Consider the following 23,084-nt stretch of genomic DNA (forward strand, 5'->3'; position numbering starts at 1 on the left):
AATTGTCACCGATTGAAAGATCTTATTCAGGATCTTATTGACCGAGGTGAAATTGAAATCGAAGGACAAGACCCAAAAACAACAAACAATGATCATCTGATGTTCAAAAATCCACTTCCATCACAAGATCAAAGGGGTCCTTCCACTTCCAGGCAAGGCACTGATACCATAGATTATACACAGGCTACATATAATTACACTATAAATCACCTGTATGATGCCAGTGAACAAGTTGCAACTATAACCATCAAAAATCCCAACTCCAATTGCAATGTTGTTACATGACGTGGCAAGGTTACCGTAAAAGCAGCTCCACAAGGCACCACCTCCATCCCAAAGCAGTACAATCTTGTGGAACAATTAGACAAAATGCCTGCACTTATATCCATTTTAGAGCTATTGCGCCTATCACCATCTCATAAAACAATCTTGGATCAAGCACTCCAAGAGGCGTTAGTCCCTGCAAACCTGAATACAAACCAATTTCAAGCCATGGTTGGAAGTCTAAAGTCATCACCTTGTCTCACTTTTTCCGAAGGTGACAACTCTTCCTTCCAGCAACCTCATAACGCTTTGCTACACATTGAAGGCTTTATCAACCAGCATAGGATCAAACGAGTCTTGATCGATAATGGAGCAGGCCTGAATATTTGTACCCTACAGTTGGTCACAGCATTGGGATATGCCATAGAATCAGTGGATCCTCGCAAGAAGATCACAATCAAAGCCTATGACGATGCAGAGTGTTCATCCAAAGGAGTGGTGGTACTACCAATCCGAGTGTGCCCTGTGGTAAAACACATCATCTGTCAGGTTCTGGACCTTCCTCTGCCATACAATCTATTGTTAGGAAGACCTTGGATACATGCCATGCAAGCCGTTCCATCTACCTACCATCAATGTATCAAGTTCCCACATAACGGTGTAGAGATCATGATCCTGGGTGATGCAAATCCCTTTGCATATTGCCATAATATCAGCCATCAACCAGAGATTACCATTCCTAATAATAGAGAAGCCATTTCCTCCACATCATATATAAGTCCTGCCTCTCTTGCCAGTTTGAACACCACTATACTAAAGCAAGAAAAGCTTAAAATGAAAATAGCAGAGGAAGGTCCTGGGGAATACAACTTGAGTCAACTCTTTTGTGTGGGACAAATGCCCACTTCACCTAGAACACATGGTAAACCACAGTAGTTACTCCAGCAACCACTAATCATGCCAACATGTGCTTTCACGCCTTTCATCCTTGGAAAGAGTCAAGAAGAAGAAACCCAAGATGAGGACTTAGCGGAATGGATCTATAAAGATCCCATCACCACTGATATACTGCAAGTTAAGCTTCCTACGGATCAGTATGGAAAAGGTCTCCTCATTATGCAAAGAATGGGGTATGATGGTCATAGTGCTTTGGGATATTGCAAACAAGGACGACATGAACCTCTGCTGCCGGAATTAAAGCCCAAAGGTAATACAAGCCTAGGCTTTGAAAAAGAGATCTTTCCTAAACTCAAATTCAAAGGAAAACCCAGCAAACCATTATGTCAGCCTATTGCAAAAAGGACATCTTTCATTATCAAAGAAACATCAAACACCATCGCAACTGCCCCACCGAGGCTCAAATTCCCAACACCACCATCTACAATGCCCATCATCCCACCAAGCAAACCAGTAATCCCATTAGCAGCAGCAATAACATCAATAGCACCCTTAGCAGCAACAACTGTATCAAAACCCGCAGCAGCATCTACGACACCAGCAGTTCCAGCAGAAGCAACTTAGTCAACACTACCGATATTCCCCGTATTGGATTCCTTAATCCCCATCGACCTTCCTGTAGCACTGATCACTGCAAAGGTACATCAACCAATCACACCTGCAGTATTTAACTCAAAGGACATCCTAGTATGGTATAGTAATTGGATGCTGGAAAGTGACTCAGAGACTGACTCACATGAGTGGGAATTTGATTCTGTCCAGCTTAATACTTCAGATGAGGAAGACACATCACTACCTCCACCACGCAAAGACATCCCTATTTATGGAGAAGCACAGATAAAGACCTCTTGGGTTCTTGAGCTAGAAACATTTTCCACAGGCGCTACGTCTCATCCTACGCCTAATTCTGACAAGGAGAGTACCATCAATGACCTTCACCACAACGTCTTAACCCTCTCTGATACATCTAATGCACTTAACCTAATCGATGAAGTAATGCCCATTATCCACCCTAAACTCATCGAATGGAACCAACCAAATCCCCCATGTCTTGACTTCTTCCAAAATGATGAGGCCATCATTGAATTTTTGGAATTAAGGGATAACTTACCAAGCAGGGATCACAAAGCTGGATTCGCCATATAATTAAATAGCACAACATACTTTGGGGCAGATGCCAAACCTTTCAGCTACAAAAATATAACAATAAAACATGGATCTTCTAGTGAAAACCACACTGTGGCACTGTTTGATTCAACAAAAGTAAAAAGAAAGAGCGTATCCAATGGTGAAAACCTCTCTGAGGCGCCTGAGGATGAAGGGTTTGACATTCTCCCTGCTAGTACACAACATGAATGATCAACGATTCTCATTGAGGAAACCAAAGAATACAATGTGGGGACTCCTGAAAATCCTCACCTCATACATTTGGCATCTCTTCTCACTTCAGAAGAACAACCTAAATTTATAGAGTTCTTTCAAAAGCGTCAGATCAACTTTGCATGGTCATATGTAGACATGCCTGGGCTTGATCCTGATTTAGTCATGCATCACCTCACCGTAGTAGAAGGAGCCAAACCTGTCAAGCAAAAGCTTCGTAAGATGCATCCTCAAATTGCAGTGCTAGTCAAAATAGAACTCAAGAAAGTCCTAGATGTTGGTTTCATTAGACCAATTGATTATGCAGAATGGATCTCCAACATTGTGCCTATCGACAAACCAAAAGGGGGCATCCGTATTTGTACTGACTTCATAGATCTGAATAAGGCATGTCCTAAGGATGACTTCCCCCTACCAAATATCAACATCATAGTAGATCTGACAATAGGACATGCCATGCTTTCACTCATGGATGGCTTTTCAGGATACAATCAGATAAAGATCGCACCAAAGGATCAACATAAGACAGCTTTCACATGTCCATGGGGCACATATTGTTGGAATGTAATGCCTTTCGGTCTAAAGAATGCAGGAGTGACCTATCAACAAGCAATGACCACCATCTTCTATGACATGATGCATACTATGATGGAAGATTATGTTGATGACTTACTAGCAAAATCACTCACCAGAGAAGAGCATCTCAACATATTAGATAAAATCTTTGATAGACTGGAACAATACCATGTTTGACTCAACCCAAAGAAATGTGTCTTTGGAGTAACCTCCGGGAAGCTTCTAGGATACATTGTCTCAAGCAAAGGTATTGAGGTCGACCCAGCAAAGGTAAAAGAAATCATGGACATGCCACCACCAAAGAATTTTAGTCAGCTAAGGACATTACAAGGACGACTTCAATCCATCCGAAGATTCATTGCACAATTGGCTGATAAGTGTCATCCATTCACACACCTGCTACATAAGAACATCCGCTTTCAATGGGATGCCAGATGCCAGCAAGCATTCCAAATGCTCAAAGACTATCTCATGAATACACCATTGTTGATCCCACCAGATCCAAGTAGACCGTTATTACTCTATATCTCAGCAACAAGTACAACATTGGGGGTATTACTGGCACAACATAATGCCAAAGGGAAAGAATGTGTTGTCTATTACATCTTTCGCACACTGGTTGGCTATGAACTCAATTACACACCTATTGAGCGAGCTTGCCTAGCAGTAATCTTAGCAGCCACTAAACTGAGGCACTATCTGTTAACACACAAGGTACAACTCATTGCAAAGATGGATCCACTAAAGTATTTACTCAGCAAAGCAGCATTGACAGGCCACTTGGCCAAATGGGTGATGATTTTAAGTGAACTTGACATCAAATATGTAGACCGTAAGGCTATCAAAGGTCAAGTTATTGCAGATCAGTTGGCCGATTCACCTCTCATAGGCGATCATCCTCTCATTTCCAATTTTCCAGATGAAGAGATATGAATGAACACAACAGCACAACCATGGAAACTATACTTGGATGGTTCATACACTAGGCATGGCTCGGGGGCAGGCATTTTGTTTATCACACCTCAAGGTGACAACATCCCGAAGTCTTACAGGCTCACATTTCCATGCACAAACAACATAACAGAGTATGAGGCCTTGATCACAGGACTCAGGCTAGCCGTACAATGGAAATTACAAGAACTACAAGTATATGGTGACTCCCAACTGGTCATTCGACAAGCAACAGATGAATATCAGACCAAGGATGATAAACTCATGCCATATAAGCAAATGGTGGACAATCTCAAGGCATCGTTTACTACAATTACCTTTGAGCAGATACCAAGAGATCGGAATCGAGCTGCTGATGCCATGGCTACCATTGCATCTCTCCTAGATCTTCCACAGAATTCAACATGCTATGAGTTCTTGGTAGAACAACTTTGGATCCCCGCTTATGATATCCTCGAATCCAAGATGATATGTCACCTTGTCGGTTTTGAATCCCCATGGTACGGTGAGTTCTACACCTATCTCTGCGATCACACCCTTCCTCCCAACCAATCGAATAACCAATATAAAACCTTCATTCGCCAAATTGCTCGATATACCATTATTGCCGAAACCCTATACCGACGCAGTCTTGATGGTACTCTCCTTCGATGTCTGGAACAAGATGAGATAACAAAGGCCTTGGAAGAGATACATGAAGGAATTTGTGGGACTCACTCAAGTGGTCTGTCACTAGCCAAGAAACTCCTGTGCAATGGATACTATTGGCCATCTATGGAAAAAGACTCATATTACTTTGTCAGAAAGTGCAAAAAATGCCAAGTTTATGGCGACTTGATACATGCACCGACACAAGAATTGCAACCCATCACAACACCATGGCGTTTTTGTCAATGGGGCCTTGACCTTGTGGGTAAAATCCATCCATCTTCATCCAATGGCCATAAATTCATTATTACCGCCACCGAATATTTCACAAAGTGGATCGAAGTTGTTCCACTTACCCAAGTTACCGGCAAGCAGATCGCCTCATTCATCCTCAATTACATCATCTGCCGGTATGGTGTACCCATGTCCATCATCACAGATAACGGTCTTCCTTTCAAAAATTAGGATGTCCGTGAACTCTGTGAGAAATTTCACATCCAACACCGCTTTTCTACTCCCTATTACCCACAAGGCAATGGTCAGGCCGAAGCATCAAATAAAAACATATTGAGGATCCTAAAGAAGACAGTCAATGATGCCGATTGTGATTGGCACATTCAATTGAATCCAGCACTATGGGCATATCGAACTAGCATTCAAACCCCTACAGGCACAACTCCCTACTCATTAGTTTATGGTGCAGAAGCTATTTTACCTATTGAGGTAGAGATCCCATCACTACGGGTTTCCTTGCACAATCTCATTGATGATGAAGCATATAGAGTATCCCATCTTCAGGACTTAGAGTTACTTGATGAGAAGCGACAAGCTGCATACAACCATCTCAAAGCCTATCAGCAGTGCATGAGCAGAATTTATAATCATCGAGTTAGAGCTCATACATTTGAGGTAGGTGATCTTGTTCTCTGAGAGAATCCTCATAACCAACCAAACAAAGAACATTAGGGAAAGTTTGAATCAAACTGGCTAGGCCCATATGTTGTCATTGCTGTATTTGGGTCCAGGGCATATCAGTTGGCTACATCAGAAGGAGAACCGCTCGCAGATCCAATCAACAGTATGCACCTGAAAAGGTTTTATACATGAGCTGCACATAGCATCAGGCTCCCTTACATACCAGCGAAAATACCAAAAACATCCAGATAAATGACCTGAAGAAAACACACAAACGTCAAAAGAATAAAGAAAAATCATGCATCCAAACGGTGAACAAACAGTCTGGTGGCACCTTGGGTAAGTGCGATGGTGAAAACCTGGCAAACATGCACCACTCGTAAAGACTATGGCTCAATTATCTTTCAGGCTCGTTGCGATCACATTCATGCATACACACATCCATCCATCCAAACCATGTCTTGTTATTTGATCTGTAATCAAAGAAAGTACTTCATGCATCTTGCATCCCGCTTTTTCATAGTCATGTCTAAACTTGGGGGCAAAGCCCTTAAATCTAGTTGATGGAAGTGGATTCTACATTGCTGGTGATTCATTGGGTAAAACATTCAAAAATGTCTCACAAAATCCAAAAACATTCAAAAATGTCTCACAAAATCCAAAAACATTCAAAAATGTCTCACAAAAATAAAAAAACATTCAAAACAATACAAAATCCACAAACAATGGAAAACATCGAAAATCACACAAAAACATGGCAACACCTTGTACATACTCATCCACGTAGATACAAAACAAACATTGACAAATACTCGCACAAATGATCACTTATCAAAATTGACCAAAACAATTGACATCAACAATCAAACTGTCTTAAAAAAGGATGCATCCTTCCTTACCAAAAACAAAGACAACAATGACGTTTTCTTTGACAAGAAAATCATGTTAAGCTATCAAATACTTGGTTGATTTGTGAGTAATTCATTCATTTATCTATATCAGGATCTTTCAGCATTATTTTGTATCGTCTGCGCATTATTTCCAATGAAGTACTGGGGCATGTACTAATGGTGTCTATGTGGGAAGTTCACCAAGCTATGTGATCTCATGCAAAATGCAATCATAGATCATTACGGCTTGCTGACTATAGCGTATACCTCGACCATATGAGCATGAACCATTACCAAGGATCCCTATTCTTTATTCTTTATGTATATACTGTTTGTTTGTAGGTACAATGCTCTTCCTTTGGTTCCTTCCTCCTCATCCAATTTGGATAAAGGTTTTTATCTCTTATTACGGTATGCACTTGTCTCAAGATATGATCAGCCTAAGATCAAGGAGGACGATCCAAGTCATGCATGAACGGAGATGATCCTTGTCTGTTCCACAAGCAATGCTCTGGTCGATTTGACCCTTATATCAAGTCGTTTGTATTAACTTGCTATATAAAATCCATGTAAGAAATACTAAGGTCATCTTGAATCATTATGTCAAAGATGCTTGTATTCTCTTCCAATATTTTAAAGCTCAATGATGAAAATAGAGCATTATGGATCATCATTTCATCTCATCTGTTTATATATTACATTCCGTTGCATATCACCCATCCATTCACTCATTCATATGTAGGATTTATATGCAAATGTGACCATTAAGCTAGTCTTCGATACAATCACGACCGAGTACTCTAATACATCATCAATGCATCATGCAAAGTCTCAAAAACCTTGCATTCCTCATGGTCATATCATCATTAGATTTAGTTGCATTTTGCATTAAGTACATTCATGTCATTTTTAAATTAACATTGCATATAGTTCATTTAGTTTATTGACATTAGTCTTCATTAATCATTTGCATAATTGCATAATCATAAATAATTAGATTCATTCATGAGATCAAATTGTCCTTGATTGTATTAAGCCATTTACTATGCATTCATTTAGTGTCAATTATCCATTATCATTTCATTATCCTTTATCATTTATCATTGCATACATTCATGTATCTATTTATTAGTTAAAAGGTGCATTCATTCATCCATTATTAAGTATATTATTATGCTCATGTTAGGATTCATTTACATTACATTCATTATCCTTTTTTAATTAACTTAAGGTGCAGTTATTAACCATACGTTGTAGTACCATCACATTATCATTTTTACTTAATCATATTTAAACATTTAGAATCATAAAACCATTTGTTTCCAAAAAACATTGGTTCATATAATTTTATGTGTCTATTATACATATGCATTCATCTAGACCTTATCATATAAACATTTGTACTTTACATTTTGTTTATCCATATTACATTCATATAACAAAACATCTAGATGCATATCCATACATAGCATCATTTATTCAAACATTGCATTAACATCATTGCATAATTATCTCATCATTATATCAAAATAGGAAACACCAAAATCCTGTTCATCATATCATCATTATGCATACATCCTCATCATGACATTACATACATATAAACAATGCATCAAAACAAATCATACATATATAAACCTGCATTCATATGTCAGTATCCAACATCATAAAACATCATAAAAAAATGCATATAAGAATCATCTCATCAATGCATACATATCCATCTAAGCAATAAACTCATAAACTCATCATCCTACATAAACATCCATACATATCAAATGCATATCATCAAAATATAGGATCTCCTCATATATATCATCTCATATATCAGAGTACAAAGAAGTCTACAAAATCGGCTACCAAGAGCCATCCAAGATACAATCCAAAAATAAATAATGATACAATACATATATGCAAAAAATGCTCTCTCAGATGCCACTCTGACTAGATGTTGTACCACCATCGCCACCTGGTCCCCCACTGGTCCCCACACCATCCGATCTATCTCTCCGTGGAGGCCCCATCAAACCCCCACTCACTCCTGCATCCCTTGATCTATCCCTCCGTAGAGGACCCATCACACCCCCACTGCTCTGCATCCTCTGTGATCGCTCTGATCTGGCCTGCCGCATCTGTGAATAGCTAAGTGCTCGCTGACTAGCTCGCACCACCTACTCATATAAACCCTGCTAGTAGTCTATCTCAGCCGGTGCTCGCCGCATCTCCCTCATCACCTCCCCCGTAGGCCTGTGTGCTCCTACTCCAACCCGGACTCTCTCCTGTAGCTCTGCTAATCTCTCCACCGCACTATCCCTCTCCTGCAGCACTACAGCCAGCTTTGACTCCCGTGCAAATAGCTACACATCTCTAGCTGCCACCTCTGCCTCCAAATCCTCTACCCGAGTTTGCAAATGTGCTATCATATGATCCCTAAGATCTCCAGTGGCTCCCTCCCCGGTATCCATAGCAGCCTCACCTGTACCACCCTCTCCAGTAGCTCTCTCCCCTCTGTCCATCGGGATCTCCCTCTCCATACCTCTACCACCCAGTCTAACTCCTCCCTGTATCAGCGGTCCCTATGATATCCGTAGTGGCAGTCCACCTCTCCCTCTCCACTGAATCCGAATCCCCAACCCACCACCTCCTCCACCACCACCTCCTCCTCTATCTCCCCCATCTCCTCTCCCTCCTCCACCTGCCCTCGGTCCTCGACCTCCTTCCCTCCTCCGTCTCCGTCCCCTCTCATCCTCAAAATCGGGCACCGGCTCTACTGGATCGGATATCCGTAGAATCGGATGCGCCACTCGGTACTGCGTGTACTCATCTGATACCCCTGCATCCACGACCCTCGGTCATATGTCCCAAGGTCTCGCCTGCAGCGTCTGAAACTCTGCTAGTGCCTGGTCATACAACAGCACTGGCCCCCATGCATATCTCTCCCGAATCACTCGAGCATACTCCCCTGATCCACTAGGCAATCCCTGCTGCCGTCCAAACTGCCTCATCACTCTCCCTAGCCCCTGTCTCTCTACATGGTACGAGGTCCTCCCAATGAGGAATTGGGTCCTGAATACATAGGGCAGTGCCTCTGCATCATCATCCTAGGGCTCGCACTCCAGGTATGGTTGCCATATGACTGCATCCAGATCATCTAATGCCCGCCGCCACCACTCTAACTTCCCCAGGTGGGGCTGACTCATCATACCGCTATACATAAACATATATGGCTGATCCACTACACGGAACCTAAGACTCACTGGTCGAGTCATTGGTAGGTGCTCCTAGGCCCAAATATGTAGCAGTGTCACTCCCACTGCTAAAGAACCCCTCCCATGGTAAACCACTTCATGAAGCTCCTGATAAAGGTGCGCCAGCACGTACGACCCCCAAGCAAATCGGGTCCCCTCAGTAATCATCATCTCGATCACCTACCCCCACCCAACGGACAAACCATGTGATCGCCTGTCTGGACACAGAAGTCCTCCCACAATGCTTGATAAAACTGCTGGTAAAGGCTCATATAATGCAGCTATCTCCTCCCACGCAATGGAGCCATCATCAATGAACACATCCTCATCGAAGAACCTCTGAACTGCTAGAGTCCCCCATGATCTGTCATACGTGACCAGCTCCCCCCAAATCGGAATACGCAGGATGCGCCACACATCCTCCAGGGTCACTGTCATCTCCCGCTGTGCCAGATGAAAGGTGCACATCTCGCTGTGCCACCGCTCTGCTAATGCCGTCATCAATTTGTGATTCATCCGAATCATGGGCATGTGCATCACATCATATAATCCAATCACGGCAATACAATCGATCTCTGCCTTTGTCAATCGATCCCGCAACCCCTGTGTCGCCAGATGTCTCTTGCGTAACTGCAACACACGTAGATCCTCCTACACATGGGCATCCATCAATCATCATTAGTTGTTTTGTTTCAAACTTTCTTAAGTTTAGACCTAGACTATCAACAAATACTTTGATCAAGTATCTTCGGGTCTCAACAGGTAAGCAATTATGACAACCTAGACTTCAACAGACATTTATCCTAATGACCTAAGTCTCATCAGGCTGCTATGGTTCAAAACAACTCCCACTTCACCTCCCTATCCATCCATCTTTGGCATCGGGAGATTATCACACAAACTGGGGCATCCCTTATCTTGCAAACAACAACACTATTTTGTACACAAAAGCGCTACTTACCTACAATAACACTGAATTCCTAACAAACGCGCTCAATAAGCTATCCAAAAGCGCTCAAACTACAAGCACTAATTCATAACAATAGCGCTCAATTAAACACTCAATAGCGTTTATTAATCAAACGCGCCTAAACTAGCCTACAATAGCGCTACAATTTTCAAAAGCGCTCAAACAACACCTCAATAGCGCCATTACGACACAGTAGCACTAGTTAATTGGACAAAAGTGCCAAAACATAGTTTCAGCGCTATTGTTCCGACTCAACTTGGACTCAGCAAAAAGCGTCTCAAAAATGCATAAAAATTAAAATTTCAAATGTGCGTACCACTGGTCCATAGTCGTCTGGCCGCTGGAACTGACGAACTCGCTCGAGACGGTGCTCTGCTACTGGTACAGGCATCTCGACTGCTACTCGCTCCTCTCAAAAGTCACTATCAGAGCTATAGTTTCACACTGGTCGCGGTCACAAATGATCCTGTTTTCCTCCCTTTCACCCCATTTAAACCCTTCGCAATCACCGTATCTTCCCCCCCGCTCACCGCCGTGGTCCCCGTGAATTTCTCGAGCCCCCCATTTCTCCATTTCCGCCTCGATTTCTTCTATTTTTCACCAGTATTGCTAACTTCTTCTCTTCTAACACCCTACCAATTTTCATTTTTTTTCGAGAGATCGCCCGATTTTTCGAAAAAAAATTTCAGCCCATCTCTCGAGGGGGCATACCACCCACTAAATTTACATTTTATGGGGCATTTCTTCACACCAGTTTTTCTTTCTTTGAAATGACGCGATAAACTGCACCATCTCAAAGAGGGGCAAATGTAGTCACACAAATCTGTCCAGCTTAATTAAATGAATATTTGCTATTTATTTGATTAAAAATACACTAGCCATGAGCTAATTAATTAAATATTTAATTAATCCATCTTCAAACATTCTCCTATTAATTAAATAAATTATTCAATTTATTTTAATTAATTCATTAAACCAAGTTCATAAATCAATTAAATAAATAAAATCTATTTATTTAATTAAATCCCCCTATTCCTCTTTTAAATAAATTAAATTAAACATTTATTTAAATCATTATCCCCCCCACTTGCATTCTCCTAAAAATGCAACTTGCACACATTTATTGAAATAAATTAATTTATTTTAAATAAAAATCCTATTTTCCCTCACCCACCAAATCTAATTGCATTCCTAAACCCCCTTCTAGATTCTTCTAACCCCTTCCTAATTAGCCTAATCCATCCCCTAATTATAGTCACATTCCTAAGCAACATGGAGTCACTTCTCAAAGACTTCAAAGTTTTTGAAAAGCATTTAATGCTTTGTGTGTTCAACAATTTAACCTTTAAAGTCTTCCAAAACCACTAATGGCTCTTACATGACCATTAATGGCTCTTATATAACCATTTATAGTTATTTCAACTTGTCTCCCCAAACATTTATGGCTTTGACCATGTTTATCCCTCTTGCCTTTTGCACAAGAGTTTATCGATTAGATAAAAGCTTTATTCTTTGAATAAAGAGTTTATTCATTCAACTAACCTTGACCTTAACTCCCAAGGTCATGTCAAGCATTTAATGCTTATTCCCTCTCCTCTCAACCTATCTCACATTGACACTTGTCATCTTGGGATTGGGTTGAAATCCCTCACATGGATTTGAAATCATTCAATCCTGACCCTTGTTGAGATTGTTCAATCTCAACCATCCATTGCTCCATTTTCTCTATAAATAGAGCTCATTTCTTCATAATCCAGATCCTGAAAACTTGTATGCATTTAACCTATAGGCATTTTAGAGAGCATTTAGCATAGAAAACTAATATCTTGTTATTTTGGTTAAAATCAATCATTTTTTATAGCATCTAGTATTTTAGCTTTTCATTTTACATTTGGAGCAAAATACTCAAATCTCAATCCTCCATAATCATCCATAGTACAAAAAGCTGCTGAGAGCTACACTATTTTGGAACTTGGAGAGGAGAGGAACAAAGGAGAAGGAGCCAAGAGCATGTTAGGAGGCATTTGGAGATGCCTCATCATATTTGCTTCTTTAGTTAAATATTCTTTCGTGTTCTTAGTATCTCTTTTGATACGCCTGTTTAGATTAGCTTTTGGTTAACTAACACTAACGATTTCTTGTGTCTTGTGTTGTTTGTCATTTGCTAACCTTGTCCATTTTGCAGAGTATCACTATGCAAGTAGGATCAATAAGGACTCCTCTAGCGGGTATACCTTTGATTTTTGCACTTATGTATAATAGGCCATCAGGTGCTTTAATCGTCTCACTAAGATCAAATGTTATCCGCAAATCCTTAGGAGGTTCTTGTTGATCTACAAGGTTCACCATATTATTAGATTCAATTGTCATGTCATTGGGAGAGAAAACAAGATGATCAGTTTCAATCACATTAGTGGAATGGGATGGTAAAGGATCAATGAAAACTTGAAGGTTCTGATTAGGAGGAGTTACAAATTTGCTTCCTTTATCATTCACACTTGCCATAGATATAGTATTGTTATCAATCAATTCTTGAATCTTACTTCTCAATGAAAAACGTTTTTCAGTATCATGACCAGGATGACGATGATATTGACAAAAGGATTTAGCATCAAAATAAGGGGAAGTTATTTTAGATGGATCAATTGGTTTGATTTGTGGAAGTTTTAACACATTATTCTGTATTAACTAATACATAATACTATGCAAAGGTTCATTCAAAGGAGTAAACTCTTTTTCTCTTTTAAAGAATTTAGGCAAAGGAGGCACACTGTAGCACCTACGAGTTGACCCATGTTGATGTTGTCATTGAATTTGAAGAATCCTTTGTTTGGTTTGAACTTCACAAACGGTTGTTGAGCACCATCACCCTATTGGCAATTTGGAGGAATTGATTATGTGTTGCATTGATGTCAACACTAGCTTGTTTGGTTGTCTACCGGGTTCCGGTAGAGTGGTTGGGTTGTGATGATGATCAGGAGATTATTCTCTAGTATGTTCAGTTTGGTGGAATTGGTTTGGTTTGGTCATTCATGTGTGTGTCACATTCAGTTGGTTTGGTATTTGGTGATCCGGAAGCTATCATATGTCCTAGTAAGCCTTTTGGTTACCGGTAAGGGTTTTATCGATAGAGCTTTGTTGAAGATCTTTTGATGGATTCAATAAGTGGTGTTGGTGAGGCTTCTAGAAGGTTCTCAGGATGCTGATAGTTGTCATGTTCGTGTTCTAGTTGATCGGTGGTGTTGCATTTGGCTTATGGTGACCTATTTTAGGTCCAGTGTTATTCTCCTAGGTTATGGATCAGTTTATGTAATGTGTTGGTGGATGCTCCCGATGTGTTACTGGTTGGACTTATTGTTTGGTTAATGTTGTTTTGGTCTTAGGCCAACTTGGATTATCATTGGTTTGCGGGTTTATGTAATGGATTTATTGTATTATCTTTTAGGTGGTCGACCTAATTGTTTAGGTCCCGGGTTTGTATAAATATGATATAAGATCTCTTTGTAGATCATCGATCATGGGTTATAGGATTATCTATGTGCGAATAAAGTTGCAATAATATGTAGAGGTTTTGGTCGATCATAGGTGATCAAATTGGGTTTGTGTAAGAGGTTTAAGACCTCTGGTATTGAGCTTAATTGGAATTGTACTCAGGCATAGGAGATGCTATTCTTGTAGTTCACTCTTCTTTTTGGATTGTAGTCCGAAGATTTATGTAGTCAGAGGCTCTTTTGTGATGAGCTGTGTGCCTTCCTAGAAGTATCATTTGACTGTGGGTAGGGTTTGCGACCATGGTTTTTCCCTTTACCGAGTTTTCCACATACAATTCTTGGTGTTATGTGTTGTGGATGCATGGTATTTGGTTTATGATTTATGGTTATGCTTAACTAGTATATCCGCTATTCTGATAAAAGGTTTTGTGTGCTTAAAGTTTTATAATATATTGACAACTGATTCACCCCCCCCTCTTAGTTGTCCACTAATTATCCTAACACACCCTTATCACTCAGAGCTATGGAAGAAGATGATTGTTCCAATTGACTCACAGTCAGTTGATAATTGTGAAGTATTGCGCACAATTGCGGAAAGGAAGTAAACTCAATTAAAAGAAGTTTATCCCTAATGTCTTTTTATAAATTAGCAATGAAAATATTTTGAATGTCTTGATCAGGCATAGGAAAAGAAATCTAAGAGCACAAATGCTTATATCTACTAATATAATCAGTCACTTTTCTTTAACACCTTGTTTACAATGCATTAAATCAGTCAAAGTAACTTTGGGACCAATGTTATTGAGAAATTGTTGAATAAAATCATTAGCCAATTGTTGAAAATAATTAATAGAATAAGTAGGCAAAGAAAAATACCATTACAAAGCTCTATCCCTTAATGTTCTAGTAAATTTTTTTTCTGACAACCTTTGATCATGCGCAAAGTCACTACACAAAGTTTGGAATGTTTTAACATGAGTTAAGGGATCACCTTTTCCATTATAAAGTTCCAATTGAGGGACTTCTACATGTTTAGGAGGGATGACTCTAACTGTTGGATATTATTGGTTATTGTTGCTGCTAGTATATGTTGTTGTTATTGATGTCAACATACTCTTGTATATTTCTCCGGTGATTGCAAATTGGGAAGATCTTATGATTTGGTTTGTGGTGTTGTTTTGTTGATCACTGTTTTGCAGAGCTTAGTATATCCTTCAGTATATTCCGATGTGATCATATGTTGTGATGAGTTTTGGGATATTTCTTGGGATGGTATTGTGTATCTTTATTTCAGATGGATCACGATTTGGTTCTCCACAAGTTATCTTTGTTCCTGACAGTTATTGATTGGTTGTGTTCTTGAGCCTTCAGACATTGATCGATGAAGATTTGATACTTGTGGTGTTGGATCAGTTGTTCCTGATGATTCTAACATTTTTGCTAGTGTTTACTAGTTGTGTCCTATTTGTTTTGGTGATCCATATTAATCGTTGTGTGAGTTATTGGTGATTTCTATGAACTAGTGATGATTTTCATGTTATGCGGTTTTCTTAGTGGTGTAGCGTGTTGCGGTTGATCTTGGCGTGATTTATGGAGGTGTTGAGCATGTGGGAATTTGTTTTAGGACCATGTTATGCTATGTAAATAATTATATTGGTCTGGAGGTCGATTTTTGTATTGTGTGATGTTATTTTATAATTGAGGGTTGAGGGTTTACCCGACCTTGTTGTCAAGGTTGATGATTTGTATATATAGGTGGCATATTCATGTAATTTAGGTGTCGATGTTATGTCTATATTATCAGAGAGAGGTTTATGTGTGAACAAGTGATTCATCCTTCAGTGTTGTGATTGTGGAGAGATTGGTGTTGCAGAGAAGAGATATGTGCTTAACCGAAATTGTAATCAAGCATTTGGAGATGCTATTCTTTCAATTCATTTCTTTCGGGTTGTAGTTTGAATCTTGTTGTAAGTCAATGAGACTTCCCTAAGGGTTGTAGCCTTCCGGGCCATTATATTTTGAGCAGTGAGCTCTAGGCAGTTTTCCTGAATACACGTGCTTTCCCCATTGTAATATTTTCATGTACTACTTCAGAGTATCATCTTACTATGGGTAGGTTGTTGGCATTGCATTGTCATTGATGTCAAGCGGTATAGAAGGACAACCGATATGGGAATATAGTTGATGTGTATTCATTGATGTCAACTAGTGTTGTAGGTCACTGGTAAGGAAGAGAATGTCATTCAAAGGAATGATCACTTTAGTCACTGGTACACAAGTTAGTGTTTGACTTATGTGGAAGAGATGAGCAGGTTACCGGTACAGTCTGTCACCAATAAGGAAAGGATGTCAACTAGTAAGTGTTGTGTTGATAGTGAGTAGTTGCCAATTGGCAAGCTTATGACCAGTGTACAAATAGGATGAGCAAGGTGCTTGAGCTATTGTTTGTGATGAAGAGGTGGAATGCTACCTAAATAAAATCAACATAGGAGGAGAAGGATGTATAGGTCACCGACATGCTGTGTGGATGCAAAATAACAGGACTCCCACCAGATAAAGATGCAGTCACCATGTGAAGAGATGACTGAAAATGAATGTGCCCACACTGGATCACATGTGTCTGTTTGAAGATATATTGCATAAAAAAGGAAGCCACATGAGTGCATTATAGGATGCAGATGACAAGGATTCACTACCACCGGTAAGTGGAGCTTATCTCTTATTATGCATAGTGTGCATTATAGTTGTGTGAGATAAGGAAGAAGAGGTAAAGGTAGGTGTTTGAAGGCTCACACCGGATCTACCAATGAATCAAAGGAATGCCTCAAGTGCATGAAATCAGGGATATACACTAGACCAACAGAGAAGGCATGTTGAGCTGCTAGAATAGATGAAGTGTGATGGGTTTGTCACTTTGACAAATCGATTGAGATATGGTATGGGCTGATGAAGAAGAAGGCAAGGCTGAGTAGCTGCAGACAGAGGAAAATGGTTGGATTGAAGATGTAGTTAGTTGAAGGTTGATGACATTGTGTCATCAAGAGTGTTTACTGGTATGTAAGCCTACCGGTAATATGGACAAATTTGATGAAGATGTGCATAAGGAAGGTTAGCAAGAGTGTTGAATGGTTGAGTATTCCACCGAAAGAGAAGCAGAGTGTAAGGTTGATGGCAAATCAGTTTGAGGGTTTAACCGGAAGGGTTAGTAAGCCGGTAGATGAACCCGGTAACAAAGTTGGTCGGTAATCCAATCCATACCAACATAGATGATCAAGAAAAGGTGGATTCCGACACAATTGTTATGTGAAGATGAAGTGGCATGCATGCACAGGTCGGTGTGTTGAGTTGGTGAAGTGTCAGGTGGTGAGGTAGATGGTGATAAGTCGACATTTATGTTGACTGTGAGATTAATGGGATGCTAAGAAGAGGTTTGTGGCTCGCGATCTAGAGGACAACAGAGAGCCAACTTAGACTAATTGAGGCGATCAGGGCAAGTAAAGGAAACCGCAAAGCCAATCTTGGTGATTGACTAAGAAATCAGTCGACTAGTCAAAAATAGATTGCCTAAAATAGAAGGCGTGATCAGGAAGGCACGACAATGGCGGGATTGATTGATGAGTTACAATTCATCAATCCAAGTGATCAAATTGGATGAGATCTGATTGGATTTGGTTTGTCTCGAGGTTGATGAGAAAATCCTTGAGCTTTCGGCGGGAAAACTAGGTTATAAATATGCAAGCCAAAATCATTGAGTGTTGCCACTAGATGAGGGAGTATTGCTGTTGAAGGACTAAAATTGGTCAAGTGCTCATTAAGAAGAAGAAGAGATTGCATGCTAGGAAGAACAAAGTTGAAGTGTTCAACTGACATTAGTGAGGCTACCGACAGTCAACCATTGAGTCTGACAAAGGAGTGAACCGACAGAGGTCAAATCAGTAGAGGAGAGTTGCAGAAGACTGCAAAGAAGGTAGGCATAGAACCGACAAAGTGTAGTACTAGTGGAGAGCAGCAGTGTGGCAGAGAGAAGAGAGAACTGATAGAGTGCATAACCGATAGGAAAAGTGTGGAACTGACAGTGAACTGGATAAAAGATTCAACAGAGAGATTTGTAGAAGTGTTATAGAATTTTTTTGTAACAAGGCTATTAACTTGTGAATGATTATGTTTTGTAATCACTGGGTTGGAGTTTGGTGCACGGGTTGTAGTGCCTTGGGTTGGTGCTCCTTGGGTTGGTTCCCTAAACATTGTAATCAGAGATTCATTGTGAGGCTATATTGGAGCAGTAGTCTCCAACAACATTTATCATCAAGGTTTTTCCCATCTTAGGTTTTCCTTGTATATGCTGGTGTTATGTGATGTCCTTTTATGTGTGAGTGCATTTGTGATTAGTCTCCCTTCTAATCAGTAAGTTTGAATTGAGTTAGATCTGATAACCGATATACTCACATAGTATAGTTAAAGGGAAAAGTTTGTGAACCATTGATTCACCCCCCTCTCTGTGGTACATTGTGTCTAACAATTAGTATCAGAGCCTAGGTTCCCGGTTGATAAGCTTTCTCCAGCTTGGGTAGATTTTGGCTTAAGGACATAATGGTTTGTTTAGTGTCAATCCTAGCTCTAGTGTTTAATGGGTCTAACTATTCCATTTGGAGTTGCAGAATGGAAGTTCACTTATCCTCTCTAGGATATGATTTTTGGATGTCTGTTGTAAATGGCTACCCTAGTAAAGTTAGTCCTCCCACTGATTTAGATGCAAAAAGAAGAAACCAGTGCACTTTGTGGGTTAACAAATGATGTCTCCTCACAGGTGGACAAATGCATATCTACAAAAATCTTGTGGGATAGATTGAAGAAGCTCTGTGGAAATGAGCCTACTATTGCAGAACTAACTTGTGAAGATAGAATGAGAAATGCATCTCATGTATCTACAAATGATAAAGGTAGATCTGCTAGCAGCTGCAACAATGATGATGAAGGAAACCATCTCTTCATGGCTCAAGAATCAAAAGATGAGAGGCACACATTTGAGAATGATCATGCAGATCACTCCTACCAGGAAGAATCATTTGGAAGTGATAGTGAAGGTGAAGAAAAAGATGAAGCAAAAGTTGATCTTGAAGGTGAACCTACAAATGCTCTTGAATAACTTAGTAGAGTGAGAAATGAATACAAGTTATTCAAGAATGTTGTAATAGTGGAGTAGAACTAGTTGATAAAATGCCTTGAAGAATCTAAGAAATGCATCTCATAGTTGAAGACTCAAGAGGAGAACACCAAGGAGTGTCAGTGCAGTGATCTAGCCTTTGAGCTATAAGTAAAAGATAAATAATATCAATAGCTACTTAAAGAAATGGAGGTTCTCCGAAATGACCTTGAGAAATGTCAGGATGAGCTCAAGGTAAGAATCTGGTTTGATGGTAGCAGTAATGCCTTGGACAAAATGTTGAAAAAGAAAAATAATGCCAAGGACACTGAAGGATTAGGAAGTGGTGCAGGTGAATGATCCACCAACAAGAATGTCCCCAACAATGACATTTTATTTGTCTCTTCAAATGGAGAGAACAAGGGACATACCTTCACAGTTAGAAATGCTCCCCAGAAGAAGGTTGATCTAACCACAACCATTGAAGACATGCAAACAAGGATGAGGACCAGTGCTACAAGAAGAAGGAACACTTCAGATCCCAAAGGAAAAGGGAAGATGGGAGAAGACAACTTCACCTGAAGCAGGAACATGAAAAGACAACAAATAAGACCTCCTACCGGTAGAGGACAAAGGAATTCTACTGCCCATTGGACAAAGAAAGTGTGGGAGAAGAAGAGCTTAGATGAAAGAGCTGCACAAAATGGACAACCTAGGATCCATCCCCAAAGAAGTAGAAATGGAGATACTAAATCGGTAAGATCTCCTCATGCATGGCAAAATAAATTTGTAAGTCATATGCCATCCTTTACTGGTTATTGCTTTGCATGTAATGGTCATGGCCATAGGATAGAATAATGTAGAAAGAGATCTAGAAGGAATAATCTAGGATCTCATAGAAATAATGCATATGAGCAAAATGTATCAAGGAGTAGATACATGCATATCCCCTCTCCTGGTTATGCAAATATTGTTTGTTATAACTAGAATAGAATTAGCCATAGAAGTTATGAATGCAGGAAGAAGGACCTGCAGTCACGTGGAAGTCGGTATAGTAACTATGCTCAACTTAGAAATGAATATAGAGCATATGGAAATCAGAGACCTACATGGAACCAAAGGAGAAATGTCCCTACAGGAGCAAGAGGTCCATCGGTTTTGGTTTCCAGTCACAACAACATGACCAGAAGAAAATGGTCAAACTGACATGTTAAGAGATTCCCCAATCATGAAGTTGGGATGGATGTTGTGTGCTACTATAGCACTACTTCTGGTTGTAATGCAGAGTCCAGAAATGAAAGGACCCATCAGTAGAAGAAGGAAAGACCTCCTCCCAAGATTGAAAATAGGAAGAAGAATGAGACCAAGAAGGTATGGAGGAAGAAGACCATGGACCGACACTATGCATTCAATGCATAGGTGATATCTCCTAAGGCCTAAAGGAGATGCATTACCTCAGGGGGAGTAGCTATTGACTAGATCATTCACCCCCTTAGTGAAGAAGGCCACTTGGAAGAAAAAGATGCTGTCGGTATGAAGGATGGAAATGAGAAGATAAATGTGTGTAGTGGCTGCCTTGGCTACACACCTACAGATCAGTGATGGATCAATAAATGTCAGGAGTTACAGGAAGGTGCTCCGATAGTGATGATGGACCGGTATAAGAAATCGACATGTGTAGGATGTTACCAGCATGAATAGGAATTTATGTCTCAGGTGGTGTTGATAAAGACCTGAATGACATATGTTGGCCTAGTTGTTGATCATGCATGCATGCATGTTTAGGGTTAACCAATTTAATTTATGGCATGATGATGACATTGTATGGCATTGTGTACATCCTAGATCATGTCATAGGCCATGGTGAATATAATGGATTTGAAAGATCATCAGATGATCACATAGGCACAATTCAATTGGTTTAAAGGGCAAGATGACCCCAATATTGGACCTAATAGGCAATGTGGACCTGAGATGCATAACTCAGGGGGAGTTCAAGTTTTTTTGAAGCAGAGCTGACATGCTTGAACTTATGAGGATACTGACTGCCCAAACTGCAGATGATTTAAATTGCTATAGGAATACCCAGGAGAATTTCATGGTTAAGGGTATCTACTTTTCATTTGGTTGGTTGTACTCATAGTACAATCACATTTGATTCTAAAGAAATTTGGGGTCAAACGGGAGGTGATGAAGTCGGACCGATAAGTGAGAAGCATTCACTAACACACCCTTCTGCAAATTGAGTGCTTTAACAAATGGTGTCAAATTTGTATACTCAATTGGTGTTAGTTGGTGGTTGAGCTCCCCATGTCAAGTGCTGCTCCTTGAGAAGATGTAGCAAGTGGTATCAAAAGAGGAGATGCATCCGATAAAGATAAAGGTGGAGAAAGATCTCTATCAGTGCCTGGTAGATACAAGGAGGAATGATATCCTCACAGTGCTCTTTGCCATTGTTGTCAAAGGGGGATAAATATTTTGTAGTATATCGTATACTACATGCAATACTACATGTGTGAGAATCCATTGATTATACAAAAGGGGAGAGTTGGATCACACAAAGGGGGAGAGAGACTATGTAGTATGCCAGATATTACATGTGTTGACATCAATGCCAAAGGGGGAGTTTGTTGGCACTGTGTCGTCATTGATGTCAACTAATATAGAAGGACAACCGGTATGGGAATACAGTTGATGTGCAGTCATTGATGTCAACTAGTGTTGCAGGTCACCGATAAGGAAGAGAATGTCATTCAAAGGAATGATCACTATAGTCACTAGTACACAAGTTAGTGTTTGACTTCTAGGGAAGAGATGGGAAGGTTACTGGTATAGTCTGTCATCGGTAAGGAAAGGATGTCAACTGGCAAGTGTTGTGTTGACAGTGAGTAGTTGCCAACTAGCAATCTTATGACCAGTGTACAAATAAGATGAGCAAGGTGCTTGAGTTGTTTGTGATGAAGAGGCAGAATGCTACCTAAATCACATCAACATGGGAGGAGAAGGATGTACAGGTCACCAACATGCTATGTGGATGTAGAACAATAAGACTCCCACCGGATAAAGATGCAGTCACCATATGAAGAGATGACTGACAATGAATGTGCCCACACCAGATCACATGTGTCTATTTGAAGATATGCTACACAAACAAGGAAGCCACATGAGTGCATTGCAGGATGCAGATGACAAGGATTCACTACCACCAGTAAGTGGAGCTTATCTCCTATTATGCATAGTGTGCATTATAGTTCTATGAGATAAGGAAGAAGAGGTAAAGGCAGGTGTTTGAAGGCTCGCACTGGATCTATTGGTGAATCAAAGGAATGCCTGAAGTGCATGAAATCAGGGATATGCACTGGACTAATAGAAAAGGCATGTTGAGCTGCCAGAACAGATGAAGTTTGATGGGTTTGTCACTTTGACAAACTGGTTGAGATATGGTCTGGGATAATGAAGAAGAAGGCAAGGCTGAGAAGCAAATGGCCGGATTGAAGATGGAGTCAGTTGAAGGTTGATGACATTGTGTCATCAAGAGTATTTACCGGTATGTAGGCCCACCAGTAATATGGACAAGTTGCAAATGCAGAAGATTCCCATCTGATGAAGATGTGCATAAGGAAGGTTAGCAAGAGTGCTGATCGGTTGAGT

The sequence above is a fragment of the Cryptomeria japonica genome, chromosome 10 (assembly GCF_030272615.1).
Source record: "Cryptomeria japonica chromosome 10, Sugi_1.0, whole genome shotgun sequence".
NCBI lineage: Eukaryota > Viridiplantae > Streptophyta > Pinopsida > Cupressales > Cupressaceae > Cryptomeria > Cryptomeria japonica.